Here is a 17,363-nt window from a genome sequence, read left to right as displayed (position 1 = left end):
TGGGGGAGGAGCCAGGCGGGAGGAGGTGAAACCTTTCTAATTGGTGCAGGTTCTTATTACAGCAGCAGTGCAGACATGTGACCACGAAAAGAAAAGGCCTGTCTTTAATTTTTTCCTGTCATTCTCTGGAGGTTTCGTGGTGGGGGCTGGGGATGGGGTGGAGGCCTGATACTCCCCTGTCCCCGGCAGCCCTTGCCCCATTGTTTTCTCATACCGCCACAATTAAGAAAACATTTGCTTAACATATCCAGCCGCTAACTTCATAAAATAAATAGTCAGAGACTGGACTTCCTCTGGTTTGCTTTAGATGGCTTCATGTTGCTCGCCTTCTAGGAGTTCTCAAACCTCAGGCATTATGAGAAGCTCCTACTCTAGGGCTTTCTCTGGGAAAGGGTTCTGCAGAGGAGGAATGATAGCCATAAAAACAAATACCAGCTTGCATTAATGTTGGGGGGAATGCTTTGCAGTTTTCAAACTGTTTTCCCTTCTATCACCTCATCCCAACATATAAAGTTTACAGCACATTAACTTTTATCTTAGCCCCTGTTGGGCATTCATAATTCCATTTTACAGGAAGATTAGATGTTTGCCTAAAACAAGTAGAGGCATCACCTCAACCAGAGCCCAGGTCTGGTGGCCCCTTGTGAAATTCACCTTCTCCAGTCCACGGGGGGCCTCTCTAGGTGGGACAACCCAAGTGACAAGTCTACCCAAGCATAGCTACCCCTCGTTGCCTGGTTCCCAGATTAAAATCCACAGATTAAAGCCCAGGAGGCTCCCAGTCGTCCCAAAGATTTTTTTTTTTTATTTAGACTCCGTTTTAGTTCATTAATAGTCTCAGCGTAGGGGGAAAAAAACCCTGAGAAAAATCATAAAGAGGTTTTCATCCTGCCATATTAGAACAGTGAATGAGGAAAGAGTGAGGACTGCTTAGGCAGATTTCAGGAAGTGTGGCAAGATAGAAAAGGGCTTCAGATTCAGACAGACCTGGATTTTAAACTAAACTCCACCTCCATCAGTTAAAGGACTTTGGGCATATTATCAAGCCCAGTTTTCTCATCTGTAAACCAGAGATAATAATTCTTACGTTGAAGAGCCATTGCAGGGACTAAGAACTAAGCTGATATTTCATGAATATTCACATCTCCCTCCTTCTCTCTTCCTACCTTAAATTCAGGACTGCTGGGGCCCACCTTTATCATGGAGGGATAGGAAAATGATTTGCCCAGACAATGCAAATGAATAATGACAGCAACAACACTACCACTGCACATTTATAAAAAGGCTCTGGGGTTTACAAAGTGTTCCCACATATCATTATCTCATTTGATCTTCATGACAACTCTGCCATCTGTATGCTGCTAAATGATTTTCATTTTTGGGTCAGTGCAGAGGTCCTAAAGCTTCCTCTTTAATTTCCATCACAGCTGAGAGCAAACCTTGCTCTGCAGATAAATCATGGGGACAGGAGCCCTTTTCTCATGGATGTGACCAGTCTTCGACCTTTCCAAGGATTAATCTCACTGCTTCCCTTACATCAGCATTAGTGTGACTTCGCTCTGGCAACAGCGAAGCATAGTTGTTTTAGTCTGGCTGTTTTAGCGGTGCTGAAGAAAGACACACTCAGGTTAATGTAAGAAAAAGGGGGCACGCTATCAAGATGTGGACTAGAACTGGAACGTGTCTGATACATAGACTCTTCACACAATGGAGTATTAGCAGCCTGAACAAATGATTTTCGGTGACCTACAACAACAGGGATGAATCTTGACAATATTAAGTGGAAAACAAGTAAGTTCCAAAAAACTGCATACAGCATAATATACTATTGGTAATGTGAAAAAAAAAAATGATTGTAGGAGTACATACACCTGCAATAAAACTGTATCAAAAGAAAATAAGGGGATGATGATGCAAAGATTTAGGATGTGGGTTACCTAGGGAGGGGGGCTCCATAGGATGGATGAGATGGAATGATTTGGTTATATGTAGGTTATTGTCAACATCTTAGTTTTTGGGTGGTGGCTTCACAAATTCACTATTGAAAATAACTAAGTGGTGTTTGCAAAACAATGTGAATGGCACTGAACTGTACACTTAAAATGGTTAAAATAGCAAATAATTTTATGTTATGTGTGTTTTACTACAATAATTGCTTCTCGGCCTTTTGGCTAAGATCAAGTGTAGGGAGGAAATGGGAAAATTTCTAGAAGAAAAAAAAAACTACTTAAGTAGCTAACTATGAAAATAAAGGCAGGCTGTACATTGACTACTGATAAGAACGTGTTTCACACCAGGGATTTTGTAGATGCACCAGAAGGTGATTTTTAAAAAATAAAAATAATCCAGAAGGAGAAGCTAGATTGGCCCTGCGTTGATCATGATCGAAGCTGAAGAATGTGTGCAGGGGGATTGTTATACTGTTCTGCCTACTCTTGTATATGTTTAAAATTTTTCATATTAAAACATTAAAAATAGGAAAAGAAAGTTCAGAGGACAGAAGGATGCTCTATGGATCATTATTCTGCCTCTTCTACAGGCCACAAGGTCATTGGCCAGTCTCCCTCTCTGTTTCTCTGTGCCACCTCCTCATTTAATTCTTTCTCATCTCTCTACCAAGGAGCTTCCTTGTTGCTTTGGCTCCCTTATTACTCTCCCAACTACTCCTTTTGTCTTTTGCCTCCCCTCCCCTCACACTGGTAAGTGATTCCTTTCATACCTTTATAGTTCAAATTGCCCAGAGAGAGAATCCGATTATTCCCTTTGACTAATCCACAGAAATGGCTGCAATCTAATCTACCTTGTTGTGGTGTGTCCATGAGACTCCATGAAGTCAGCCATGGTCCAGTGATGAGAAATGGGAGGGAGGGGGAAGAGGCAGAATTACAGGGTATATAACATAGCTGCCAGCAGGCAGGGGTGGGACAGCAGCAAGATTGATGTGATCAATGCAACACCTGAAAGGCCCTAAGGAGTTCAATTAGGTAAGAATGAGATATTTGCCTTTCCAATCACACCTTACGGTTTTTTTAAGGATCCCCAATTAGTGAGTATTGTAAAAAGAAATGTCCAGCCCTAACTGGTTTGGCTCAGTGGATGGAGCGTCGGCCTGCGGACTGGAGGGTCCCAGGTTCGATTCTGGTCAAGGGCATGTACCTTGGTTGTGGGCACATCCCCAGTCGGGGGTGTGCAAGAGGCAGCTGATCGATGTTTCTAACTCTCTATCCCTCTCCCTTTCTCTCTGTAAAAAAAATCAATAAAATATATTTTTTAAAAAAAAGAAATTTCCATACCACATTTCCAATCAGTTTATTCTTCAATTTGTCCTCCCCATGTTATACTTTCAAGGGGGAAATACCAGCAGCTGCCAATCTGAAATGTGCATAGTGCACAGATTCTTACTGTTCTCAATGCACAAACCTGTCTATAAAGAATGTCTTTTTCTACCCCATGTTCCTTTGCTTATCATGTGCTCACCTGAATCTCTTCCTTTCTTCTCTCCCCTCCAACTTATTCCACAAAGAGCACAGAAGATATGGGTTCTAGTGCAGACTCAGTCTCTAGGTCAGTGGTTCTCAACCTTGGCTGCACATTAGAATCACCTGGGAATCTTTTTAAAATCCTGATTTCTGGGCCTCATCCTCCGGAAATTCAGTTTCTTTGTTACTAATGTTGTGGCCTCGCCCCATAACAAAGAAACAGAATTTCCGGCGTGCACGTGGCCCATGCACAGACGTCAGTATTTTGTGGAAGAGCCACACTCAAGGGGCCAAAGAGCCGCATGTGGCTTGCGAGCCGCAGTTTGCCGACCACTGCTCTAGGTGATAGTGTGAGTCAATGGAAGTCATGTTACACCTCTGGGTCTAAGTCTCCACATCTGTGAGGAGTTTAGGCCAGATCAGGTTTGGCAAGCAGGGTCCAACTTGAGCACCAGCTCTGCCTGGAGACTCTCTTAAGAAGGACTGTGAAATGATAGCTGAGGTTTAATTAAAAAAAAAAAAAAGAGTGTCTCCAGGCCGACATGGCTCCGTGATTGAGAGTCAACCTATGAACCAGGAGGTCACCGCTCAATTCCTAGTCAGTCGGGGCATATGCATGGGTTTCGGGCTGGATCCCTAGTGTGGGGCATGCAAGAGGCAGCCGATCAATGATTCTCTCTCATTATTGATGTTTCTATCTCTCTTTCCCTCTCTCTTCCTCTCTGAAATCAATAAATTTTTTTTCCCCAAAAAGAGTGTCAAGATTGATTAGTAATGTCTGCTATGGGCAGGGAATAGGAACTGATAAACCAGATGTTTGCCTTTTTTTTTTAGCTAGAAGAGCTCTAAAAATCCCTTCTAGCAATAATTTCTCTTTTTTCTCATAGAGTGAGAAGAGGTGAATTTCTACATTTCTGGGGATCAAAGTAACCAGTGGAAAAACTCAAATGATATTATTTCAGTGAGAGAATACAGAATAAGAAATGATGTAAAAATTATGATTACACTTCCTATGATCCCAGCACTGTTCTAAGTGCTTTAAAACGATTATTTATACCTTACAAGAGCCCTGTGAAGTAGGGACTATAAATAACCCCATTTAGCAAGTAAATAAGAAGCATAGAGATGTTAAATAACGTGTCCAAGTTTCTTAAAGATAATAAGGGTGCAACTAGAATTACACCCTGGCAGTCTGATTCTGGAGGCCAATGCTTAGCCTATCACTTCACATCAGGCATCCCCTGGGAGCTTGCTGGTAATGAAGACTCTCAGGCCCCACTCAGACCTACTCCATCAGAATCTGCATTTCAGCAAGCTCCCCAGGTGATTCATATTCGCATTACACTTTGAGAAGCACTGGTCTATACCAGATTGTTTCCTGAAAGGATATTAGCTACCGTTATTAAATATTTACAAAGTGCATGTATTGTGCGGAGCATTATGACTATAGAATTGCATTTAATCCACATAAATATCCTAGAAGGGAAATCCTATAAGATCAATGAATTGATCAGTGTCAATATCCTGATTGTGATGTTGTTTTGTAAGATGTTACCACTGCAGGACAGGCTACATAGGCCCTCTCTGTATTATTTCTTACAATTGCATGTAAAAATTCTCTCAAAATAAAACATATACATAATTTAAAAATTCTATGATGTAGGTTTTATTTTCCTACTTTTATTGTTAAGGAAACAGAGGTTTAAAGAGACTAAGTAAGAAGCCCACTTGATAATTCAACTTAACAAATAAGTATTGAGGCCCTACTGTGTGCAAGGCACTATTCTAGACACTGGGATACAGAAGTGAACAAACACTGCCCTGGTTGGCCTGTCATTCTAGTACAGGTGGTCAGAATTCAAACCCAGACCTGGCTTGCCAAGTCCTCTACTGCTCAGATTTCAGAGATACGGTCACAGGATCGGAACGTGGTAAATAACAGAGCTTTCAATGGTTAAAGCATTTGCAACATTTCTAGGTAGATGTATATGGAAGCATCTAACAATGCCAGACACTCAATCAATTCCCTTCCTTCTTTTCCTGGCAACTGTTTCAGAGCCCAAAAATGAGCCTGACCTCCACCATGACCCAACATGGATTTTACCCTTCACCCAGCTGGACAGAGTCCAGTGATGGGGCCATTGTGAGTGGTAGTAACCTAAACCATCCACTTGTGGAATTTGATGAAGTGCTGTGCTTGAGGGCGACGTTCCAAGGCTTGGGGAGGTACCATTTGAAACCTGTCACAGAGTAGTGGTGAGCATTTTTCTGAATATCAGCTCTTTTCACAGCATGGCTCTGAATGAGTCCCCTTAAGCAAGACCAGATTTATGGCCAGAACCATTACTCAGACCTCGGATCTCTGAGTGATATGTAACACTGACATAAAGATTGGGTTTGTCCCCACACAAGGAATTTTCCTTCAAATATATAAGAACAATTCAGCTTGGCAAGGTATTTTTTTTTTCTCAGAGACAAATTTCAGTGGGCTGGGGCGGGAGATAATAGGAGCAATTTTCCGCAGAAAAGAATGTTGCAGATGCTGGATTCAAGGCCAGCCAGAACTTGGCCACAGTTAACTAGCTGCTTCTCAGACAGAATGGTTTGGGTTGGTGAACTTAACAAAAATGAGCATGTGTTTTTCTTCTGAATGTGGATTCACTCAAGAAACAACACCACCTCAAACGACAAATTCTTCAAATCGAGATCGCCAGGTCTCTCTTTGCTCCAGTTTCTTCTTTTGCATTCAGCTCTTACAAACATGTGCTATATATAGGCAGGAAGAAAGTAAACAAGGAAGGAAGGAAGGAGATCAACATCACTGGGTGCCAACCATGGGCCAGGCACTCTGCTGAGCATTCTCACTTAATGCATCGCAACCCTGTGAGGAAGACATGGACGACTCCACCTACAGATGAGGAAGTGGGTGCTCACAAAGGGCAGAACATTTGCCTTAGTGCAACGACTTTAAGTGGTGCAAAACCAGGATTTAAATCAGCTGGCCTGGCTCCTCATTCAGCAATCTTTTTAAAATACCACTAAGTTCACCCAGCGAAGACCCCTTTGAGTATCTCTAAATAAATCATTGAATCTACTCTCATAGACCAACATTACAGTTCTGTATCCAATTCTGTGGGCTACCATGTGGAATTGGAATTTACTGGGGTTCTAACATCATGTTTGAAATTGTTTGTCAGAGGATGGTGAAGTCTCACCATGAGTATTGGTGAGACTTCAGCATCAGACAGACTAGAGTTCCAACCTTGATCCCACCATTTTCTGGTTGCATGACACTGGGCACAAACTTGGACAGTTTCCAAACTCCCATTTTTTCACCTATACATTGGGGATGATTTCTACTTAGAAACATGTTTGTAAAACAAATATGTACATGGAAAGACATATATTGTATAATCTCACATATATGTGGAATCTAAAATAGAAAAAAAAGAAGCTAAACTTTTAGGAAAAGAGATCAGATTTGTGGTTACCAGAGGTGGAGGGTGAGAAGGGGAGAATTGGGTGAAACGGCCAGAAGGTAATGTCCAGTTATAAGATAAATGAGCACTAGGGATGTAATGTACAACAGTGGTAACTATAGCTAACACTGCAAATGGTATATTTGAAAGTTGTTACAAGAGGAAATCCTAAGTTTCATCACAAGGAAATTTTTTTCTTTTTTCTTATCTGTATGAGATAATGGATATTAACTAAACTTACTGGGGTAATCATTACACAATATATGTAAGTCCAACCATTATGCTCAACACCTTAAACTTACACAGTGCTGCCTGTCAACTATATCTCAACAAAAACTGAAAGGGGGGAAAAAGAAAAGTCCTAACTGAATTTAAAAAACAAAAAGATTCAGGGTTTTTAAAAGTATTAGGTACTTTAAAAAGTATATTTGTATCTGGTGAGGACTGGCTTCTTGGTTCTCAGATTCCCACGTGGTGGAAGGGGCAGGCGAGCTCTCTGTTGCCTCTTCTAAGAGCACTAATCCCATTCCTAAGGGGCCTGCTCTCATGAACTAATCACTTCCCAAAGGCCCACCTCCAAATACCATCACATTGGGGATTAGGTTTCAACATATGAATTTTCAGGGGACACAGACATTCAGTCTATAGCAGCAGGGAGATACATTAGGAGACCTTTACAATCTTTTGGATGAGAGAAGGTGGTGGTTCAAAATAGAATAAGAGAGTAATGAAGACAAGCAGACAGGTTTGAGATCTATTTTGTAGATAAATAAACTAGTTAAGGTAATGCTAGCTACTATAACAGGTAACCCCCAAAATTTGTTTTTCACGTAAAGTCCAACCAGGGCCCTTGCCAGTTTTTCTCAGTGATTAGAGCATTGGCCTGAGGACTGAAAGTTGTGGGTTCAATTCCCTCAATGGCACATACCTCGGTTGCAGGCTTGATCTAAGGCTCTGGTCGGGGGTATGCGGGAGGCAACTAATCAATGTGTCTCTCTCACATTGATGTTTCTCTCTCTCTGTCTCTCCCCCTCCTTTCCACTCTATAAAAAATCAATGTGAAAAAATATATATCCTCGGGTGAGGCTTAACAATAACAACAACAAAGTCCAAACAGGTATTCTAAAAAAGCAAGTGGCTCTCCTCCAAGTGGTAACTCAGGGACCCAAGCTCCTTCCATCTTGTGGCTCTACCAACTCCCTGGGACCCCAGAATCTTTTGCAGGATCCTCTTCACCCAGCAAACAGATGGAGAAAGAGAGCAGGGAAAAGACACACATGCTTCTTAAGCACTCAGGCCTGGTTGTGGGACTTCCACTTATATTCCATTGATGAGAACTAGTCACATGGTTTCCCTTGAATGATGGGGAGCTAGGAAATCCAGTCTATGTGTGGGCAGCCAGTTCCCATCAACGACTCTGCACTACAGAAAGGGAACATAGATCTTTGTGTTCAACTGGCCATTTCTGTCATGGTAGAGTTGGCAAACTTTCTGATGGATTACACATCGGGGTTGAAGGAAAGTGAGACACCCAGCATGACTCCTTGGCTTTGGCCTGAGCAAAGGCGGAAGGTGGTCATTAACTGAAACAGGAAGTTGGGGGAGGAGAAGATTTATACTGGGAACAGGGATAATCAAGAGTTCCATTTTGGACACATTGTATGAGCTGCCTATGAGACATCCAAAAGGAAATGTTCAAAAGGCAGTTGGGTATATGAGCCAGGCCTGCAGGGGAGGGGTCAAGACTACAGATTTAAATGTTGCATTTCCCCTTTACCCAGTGGCTTCTGATCCTAACACCTCCTCATACAGTGGTATGGGCCCCTCACTGCCTTTGACCCTCAATGCATTAACTGCATCAACATAACTTTATTAGAGATAATGTTTGTAATTCTATTATTCATGAAATGATAGCTGTTGCTAGTACATGCACTCACCCATTCAACACAATTTACTGAGTGTCTACTATGTGTTGGGCAAATGTGATTAGCAAGGAAGAAGACCTCGTCTTTGCCTCATGAAGATTGCATTCTAGTAGGTGAAGATAGATAATAAAGAAGTAAGTATACAGTGTGTCCGTTTTCCTAGAGAACAACAGAGCATGATGAATGAGAGAGTACCAGCAAAGTTGGGGGGGCTGGGATGATTAGAAACAGAAAGACTTCTGTAATAAGGAATATTTGAGAGGAAACTGGAGGGAGCAAATCATGTGTCTATGTGGGGGAAGGATGTGCCAGGTAAGTGCAAAGGCCCAGAAACATAAGAAAACGTGGTGTGTTCCAAAACCAGCCAGGAGGCCAGTGTGCAGGAGGTGGGGTGGGGATGGGGAAGAGTGGCAGGGGTTGAGGTCAGAGAGGTGGGAAGTGGGCACATCATGCAGTAGCCAGAGCAGGGGTTTTTTCCCCCTCAACTCCTTCATGTAACTGGACAAGGAGGAAGAAAATCAAACCTGTTTCCCTGTACTCAAATCTTTGCAAAGAAAGCAATGGGCAATCAAGAACTTGCTGTGCAGTTCCCAACGTGAAACACCTTTAAAGTGGAGGACTTGTAACCAAAATAAGAAAGGGTAACGGTTTCATAATACAGTATGCGGCACAGAATGTACAATTTTTCCTTGTGCAGCAGGTTTTCTTCCCAGCTAATTGCAGCCACATGTGAAGCACTGCAGGGAAGCATTTCTAGCAAGCGCCATCCGAGACCTGGACAAACGCTTCCCATCCCTCATGCTCAGAGCAAAACCAGTTGTGTGATGAGCCCAGGAGGACGGGAACATAAAAATCCTGCTATGATAAAAAAAAACAACAACTATGTTTTCTGAATTTCAACTCCAAAAATGGAGCCAAAGACTTTTATTAGCTTGTTTTTATAACATCCAAAGAAGCTGGTTGAAAGAAAAATAACTTTTTTTTCCCCCAAGGAAGACATGGTTTCTCTATTAAATTACCTTTCATGGTTCCTTCCTGATCTGTCGTGAGGACCATGGGACAAAAATACCAGTGGTGGACGCTGGGCCTTTTATTGCTGATCTTGATCACCATGGGACCTCATTAAACGCTGCCATCAATGACTGTAAACATGTGGCCAGGTGCCCATGAGACTGTCGTGTTTAATGCTGACATCCCTGGAACTGTCCAGTTTTCCTCTGAAGGATGTAGAGTGGGCATCGTCTGGGTTTGGGCTCCCAGCATCTAGAGGTCCTTCCTATTTGGCTGGGCTCCTGAAGGTCGGCAAACGACCGAGGCTCAGCCAACTGGATGTTCTACTGCAATCTTCTCTCTTGAGAGAGCGATTTGAAGGCTTGTTGGGGCAGCAGCAAGAGTCCTGGGCTGGCAGTGCCTGGACCCAAGTAGTGAATTTAGTCAGAGCTTCTTCCACTACAAACAGCTCTGGGGGCAGCCCTGGCCACCCTCCCTAGCTCCTGACCACTTCCCGAGTCTGGTCCTCTAGCCTTCCCTTCTGTTCTTCAGCCACCCAATACCCATCTAATAAACTCCATTTCTGCTTATATTAACCAGGGACCATGTCTGTAGACTATAACCCAGAAGCCTGGCTTCGTCTTAAGTAATTTGAGACCCCCATTCATGAGCAGAGTTGACTTACATTATTTTTGTTCTCATGTAACTCAAATAACTACACCATAAAACTAGGTATAAACTCCTTAGAGGCTTGTAGCTTTAAGTAACTATAAAACACAAACACTTTCACAAGCTAAATACAAGCAGCGCCACAAAATCAGCAATGTTGAAATTAACAGCATTAACTTAATATGGCATATATTCATGAAACTAAATAGCTATTAGTAGTGTGAATATGGAACTGACTGATATGGGTCCATATGTTTGTTTGTTTATTTTTAACTACCATAGGCCACTTCATGACTTAATTTTTCTACCTCTTTTCTCCATTAAAACCATAATGGATACTCCATTTATACAGCTTGTCTTGAGGTCATTTGCTCTTTACTTTGCAAGGGCACATCATTCACAAATGAAGACTACTGATTTTTTTTGTCTTTGGGCGCAGACAATTAAAATACTTCTACTTGGCTCCAATCTCATGGTAAACACAAATGCATATGCAGGGTCTGAAATCAGCTAGCAGTGTCGTCCAGAATACCCAATATTTGCTTAAATGAATTTTTAAAAGATTAACATTAATAATATTCAATTTAAAAAATTCTCATAGAAACCTTATAAATTCCTAAAAATACATTTGTAAATCCCGGTTTCAGAAATCATGACATGAGCTTTGGAGTTAAAAAAAGAATCCTGGTTTTGAACCCTAACCCCACCCTTTAATAGTCTTGGGCTCTTGAGCAAGTTATTTTATCTCCCTGAGTCTTAATTTTCTGACCTGTAAATTGGAACAATAATACTCATCTTTTAGGCCAGTTGTATTAAACAAGATGATTGTGTCGCTATTTAATAAGTGGTACTAAATATTGTTACTGACGTCCTAATTGGCGTTCAGATTGGTTAACATATGTGTCCCAGTTCATATAACCAGTTGGTCATAGAGACAGAACTGGACCCAGATCCTCACAACACCTAGTCCTTTGCTTTTAATACTATCTGTGTTGAGCTGTGTGAGGCCCCTGGGGGCAGCGGCCTACCTTTTAGCCCAGTGCCCATAGGGAGCTGCTGTTTTTGAGAGATTTACACTCTGCAAGAGATCACTCAGTCCCCAGGCTGATTTCTTCCAAAAAGAAAAAGAAAAAAGATCACATTATTCCCCTACTTGAAAACTCTTATTCCTTATACCTGTGGCTCTCCAAATGGGGTCCCCTGATCAGCAGGGACTTGCTAGAAAGGCACAAGCAAATTCTCAGGGCCCATCCCAGACATCCTCAATCAGAAACTCCAGCAGAGGAGGGAGAGGGAGGGGCACATTCTGCATTTTAACAAGCCCCACATGCAAAAGTTTGAGAACTACTGCTTTATAGGACCAAGTCCAAACTCCCGAGCCCAGCATTCAAGGCTCTTCCTGTTCTGACCCAAGCCTACTTTTCTAGGCTCTTCTCCTGACACTCCTGAAAATACCTTATATTCCAAACACCACCATTAGACTACTCTGTCTTAAACATGACAGGCCCTTTCACACGTTGGTACATGTAGTGCAGATCACTCTACTGGGCATTTCTTCAGAAGGTCTCTTCCTCTGTGAGCCTTCTCTGATTTGTAGCTCTGCAGCCTTTATGTCCGACTTCCATTACACACACAGGTAGTTACTAACTAGAGACATACTTGCCTTTCGCTCTGGATTACAAAATCCGTGTGTTTGAGACTGCTAGTTACCAACCATTATCCATTCTCTCCTTGTCCCAACAAGAGCATCCCAATTTCCCAGCTCCCTAGCAGACTGGAATGGTCAGAGAAATGCAAACGGAAGCTGAGGAATGCACCTCCCTGGGGAGAGGGGGAGCTTGCTGATTCAGCGGGCAGGTCCCTGCGGCTCTTCCTTCCTTCTTATTCAATCTGAGCTGCAGTGTCCACCTTGCAACCGTGAGGTAAGCTTGAGGATGGAAGACGTGGGCTAAGGATGAGGGAAGTAAAAGACAGTAGGAGCCTGGGATATTGGTGACATTGTAAGGCCACTGCACCAACTCTGGACTTTGTCCCCAGTCTTCAGGTTACATGATACTCAAATAGATCCCACTCTTATTCTTATTAGAACCACTGCTATTGTCTCCCCCTCACCCCCCCACCCCCACCCCAAGGATCTAACAATGCAGTTTCTCCAAGTCAGGACTGTCTCATTCTATAGTTCCAGAATCTATAGTACCTGGCATGGTGCCTGACCCATAGCAGATGCTTAATAAATGCATATGGAAGGAATGAAAGAACAAATCCTCATTATTTCTGCTGAAGGAATCAGAACTCATATATTGGCCCTAAAATTGCCTTCCTGGAAACTCTGGGAAACCACATCAGGTTTTTTTTAAATAGAAGTTTTAAATTGTATTTTAAATTAAAATGTCACAGTTGTAACTTAAACCAGGATAATATTATCCTACCACTGGACAGAAAATAGGTGTTAAATGAAGACATGTGTCACTCCTGCTTAAAATTCCTCTATAGTTCCCCACAGCTCTTAAAATCCCAAATCCTTAGTGTTTTCTGGCTCTCCACTGCTTTTTTATTTTTTATAGTGATAATTGTAGATTCACACATCATTGAAATAAATAATAAGGAGAGATCCCACATACCTTTTGCCTAGTTTCCTCCAATGCTGATATCTTACAAAACTATAGTACAATATCGGAAATAAGATATTGACATTGATACAATCCACCAATCTTACTCAGAGTTCCCAGTTTTATTTGTACTCATTTATGTATATGTGTGCATGTGTGTTTTGTTCTGTAACATCTTATTGTGTGTGTAGGTCCATGTATCCACATCCACAGTCAAGATATAGAACATTATGTCTGTCTTTATAACCACACTCACCTCCTTCCCACTGTGCCCTCTCCCCATCCCTGACCCATAGCAAGGACCAATTTGTTCTCCACTTCTAAAATTTTGTCACTTCAAAATGTTATATAAATGGAATAACTTAGTATGCAATCTTTGGGGACTGGCCTATTTCACTTGGCACAATTCCCTATTCCCTGGAGATCCATTCAAGTTACTGTGTGTATCAATAATCTATTCCTTTTATTGCTGAGTAATACTCCATGGTATGGATGAACCATTTGCTTGTTGAAGGACATCTGGACTATTTTCAGTTTGGGGCTATGAACATTCTTATACAAGTTTTTTTAAAAAAATATATTTTATTGATTTTTCTACAGAGAGGAAGGGAGAGGGATAGAGAGTTAGAAATATCAATGAGAGAGAAACATCGATCAGCTGCCTCCTGCACACCCCCCCTACTGAGGATGTGCCCGCAACCAAGGTACATGCCCCTGACTGGAATCGAACCTGGGACCCCTCAGTCCACAGGCTGACGCTCCGTCCACTCAGCCAAACCAGCTAGGGCAACAAGTTTTTGTATAAACATTCCCCTTGCTTTTTGCATCCTTCCTATTATTGGGGTGTTCCCTCCCTCATGAGTCCTGCCTATTGAAGAGAGAGGCCAGAAAAACTCATTTTCTCAACTTGATCTGGGGAGCTCATCAGACACAAGTATATAGGATTCTGCTCAGAAGGGAGCTGTGTGAGGAAGCAGGCTCACCAGATAATCCATTTTAAGACAAGAATGAGAGCAGATAAAAAAAACCCCAGCTTTGGTGGGGGGCAGCCAGAACGGAGGTTTGGGTGTCTGTCACTGCAGCTAATGAGCTCTAGGGACCATACCAGCAGGGTGGTGGCAATGGGGTCTTTGCTGAAAGTCCTATGGGATGGTTTGGGCATTGTTTCTGGTCCCATGGCTTCCAAACCCCACTCTCTGGCCCACTTGGAAATGTGAACCACCTAATATTCTTTTACAAATGTATTTTCTGCTAAAATAAGCTTGAGTGGATTCTGCTGTTTGCAACTTAGAACTCTAAGCAATCTCCCTCTCCAGCATCATTTCTAGCCATTCCTTTTACTTAATGCTTCCGGTCTCCAAAATGACTCAGTTTCCAAAATATAGTGGACTAACATCCTGTGCTTCCCTTTTATGGCACTCGTCATAAAGAGAACATTGCTTATTTATTGACTTCTCTATCTCCCTCTAGGAACTGTAAACCCAATATCCCCAGTCACATTTCTACTATCCTTAGTATATGCTAAATTAATATTCAAATAATCGCTTGTCTTTATCTTTGACCAGAACAATGAGTTGCCACATTGTTCTTTGATAAGTACAATGAGTTGTGGCAACAACATGAGTTGCCACTTCACATCCACTAAAATGGCTAAAGCAATAACAAGTGTTGGCAAAGACGTGAAGCAATCAGAACTCTTATAACAGAAACTGTCAGGCACTTTTTATAAATATTTAAAAATGTAAACATATACTTATTATGTGACTCTGCAATTTCACAGCCAGATACATATCCAACAGAAATGAAACATTTCAAAAACATCTGTAAACAAATGTCAGGACAGCTTTATTTGTAATAATCAAAAACTATAAACAAAGTAAGTGTCCATCAACAGGAAAGTAGATAAATTGTGATATAGTCATACAATGAAATGCTACTAAATACTACTCGCCAATAAAAGGAATGAACTGATACATGCGATGACGTGGATAAATCTCAAAAACATTATGCTGAGAGAAAAAAAAAACAGATACAAAAGACTACGTACTGTATGATTTCATCTATTGGAAATTCTAGAAAAGATAAATCGAATCTTTGGTGCTAGAAATGAGTTCAGTGGTTACCTGGGATGGTACTTAGAAGGGATTGACTGCAAAGAGGCATGAGGGAACTTTCTAGAGTGGTGGAAATAGCTTAATCTTGATCGGTGGTTACATAGCCATATACATTTGTCAAAAGTCCTTGAGCTGTACACTTTAAATAGACCTAAATTAGACTTCAATAAAATTAAAAAATGCGTCTACTCAGTATTTACATTTCAAACACTAGAATCCCACTCTTCAGCCTCAAAGAAATTAGAATATCTCATGATAATGTTATTTATGTGTTTTGTACTTTTACATGCAGCAACAAAATGATAGAGGGGAAAAAAGAAACAAAAAATGACATTTTTGCGAGCTTTCTCTCCTGTGGGAGCTATCAGATGGGTCATCTAAATGGTATGATAGAGAGTGTGAGACGCGAGCCCGTGGCAATCATTTTGCTTCCACACTGAGAGCCTGGAGGGTGCGCTGCTTGGCATGGTCATACAGGTATTATCATTTGACCCTCAGCACCTGAGGAAGTAGATCTTATTGCATTCATGTTTATAGTTGAGCAAAGATTTCTTAAACACATTTCTTGTCACACAGTCAGTAAGTGGTGGAACTAGGACTTAAACCTAAATCTGTCTCCAAAGTCTTTTGACTATAAACCTGGAAACTGGAATCCTATATTTCTGTAAATATAGGATTTGGGTCCCAGCCACCAAAGCCTGTTTCCTTTGTTTTACAATGATTAGGGTCTCCCCAGGAGAGTCCCTGAATTCTGTGCAACTCTGACCTACATAGGTAAGACATAGACAAGTCAGTCCATTGTTATTACACTTCATCAAGATCTGCTAGCAGATTTTTTTCTCTTTCAGCAATTTCTTTTTATTTACAGTTGTGTTCAATGCAAACCAATTCCATCACAGAGAAGTTACCATGAATCAAAGTGTAAACACACACACACACAATGTACAATCTAAAACAGATGTCCACCGATCAGATATGAAGCAAAAGGGAGTGTTCATTTATACCCATAGTAGCTTGAGATCATGATGCCTTCTAAAGATGGCAAGAATTGACTTTGGTTATTAAGACTAGTGATCATAGGTTATGTGTGATTCCATCATAGGAGTAACCTAAAGTAGTCAGACTCATAGAAGGAGAGCATAGATGGTGGTTGCCAGGGGCTGGACGTAGGGTGCGGGGAGAAAGAGTTGGTGAGGTGAAGGTTAAGGGTCCTAAGTTTTAGTTATGCAAGATGAATACTTTTTGGAGATCTACTATACAACAAGCATAATGCCTATAGCTAACAATATTGTATCGTCTACTTAAAATTTCCTAATGTAAAAGATAGATCTTATGTTAAGTCTTACCATACACAAAATAATCATAATAATAAAGGAGCCCTAGCTGGTTTGGCTCAGTGGATAGAGCATCAGCCTGCGGACTGAAGGTTCCCAGATGCGATTCAGGTCAAGGACACATGCCTGGGTTGTGGGCTCGATCCCCAGTGGAGGGTGTGCAGGAGGCAGTCAATCAATGATTCTCTCTCATCATTGATGTTTCTATCTCTCTCTCTCTCCCTCTTCCTTCCTCTCTGAAATCAATAAAAATATATTTAAAAAATAAATAAAATAAAGGAGACAGAGACAACTTTGAGAGGTGATAGATACATTCATGGCCTTGAAGGTGGAGATGATTTCACAGGTGTGTACTTAGCCCCAAACTCATCAAGTTGTATCCATTAAATTTGTGCAGCTTTTTACATGTTAAGCATACCTCAATAAAGTGGTTTTAAGAAATAGCTGCCCTTACCTGGCAGGTGTGGCTCAGTGATTGAGTGACAGACCAATGAACCAGGAGGTCAGGGTTTGATTCCCAGTCAGGGTACATGCCTGGATTTCAGCTCAATCCCGTGTGCAGGAGGTAGCCAATCAATGATTTTCTCGCATCATTGATGTTTCTATTTCTCCCTTCCTCTCCCTCCCTCTCTGAATTTAATTTAAAAATATATATTTAAAAAGAAATGGCTGCCCTGGCCCTGGTCGGTGTGGCTCAGAGGTTAGAGTGTCAGCCTTGTGTAAAAGAGTCACGGGCTTGATCCCCGGTCAAGGGCATGTACCTG

Source organism: Myotis brandtii, unplaced genomic scaffold (genome assembly GCF_000412655.1).
Source record: "Myotis brandtii unplaced genomic scaffold, ASM41265v1 scaffold312, whole genome shotgun sequence".
In the NCBI taxonomy this organism is placed as follows: domain Eukaryota; kingdom Metazoa; phylum Chordata; class Mammalia; order Chiroptera; family Vespertilionidae; genus Myotis; species Myotis brandtii.
The sequence above is the reverse complement of the archived record's forward strand: the minus strand, read 5'-3'. Positions refer to the sequence as shown.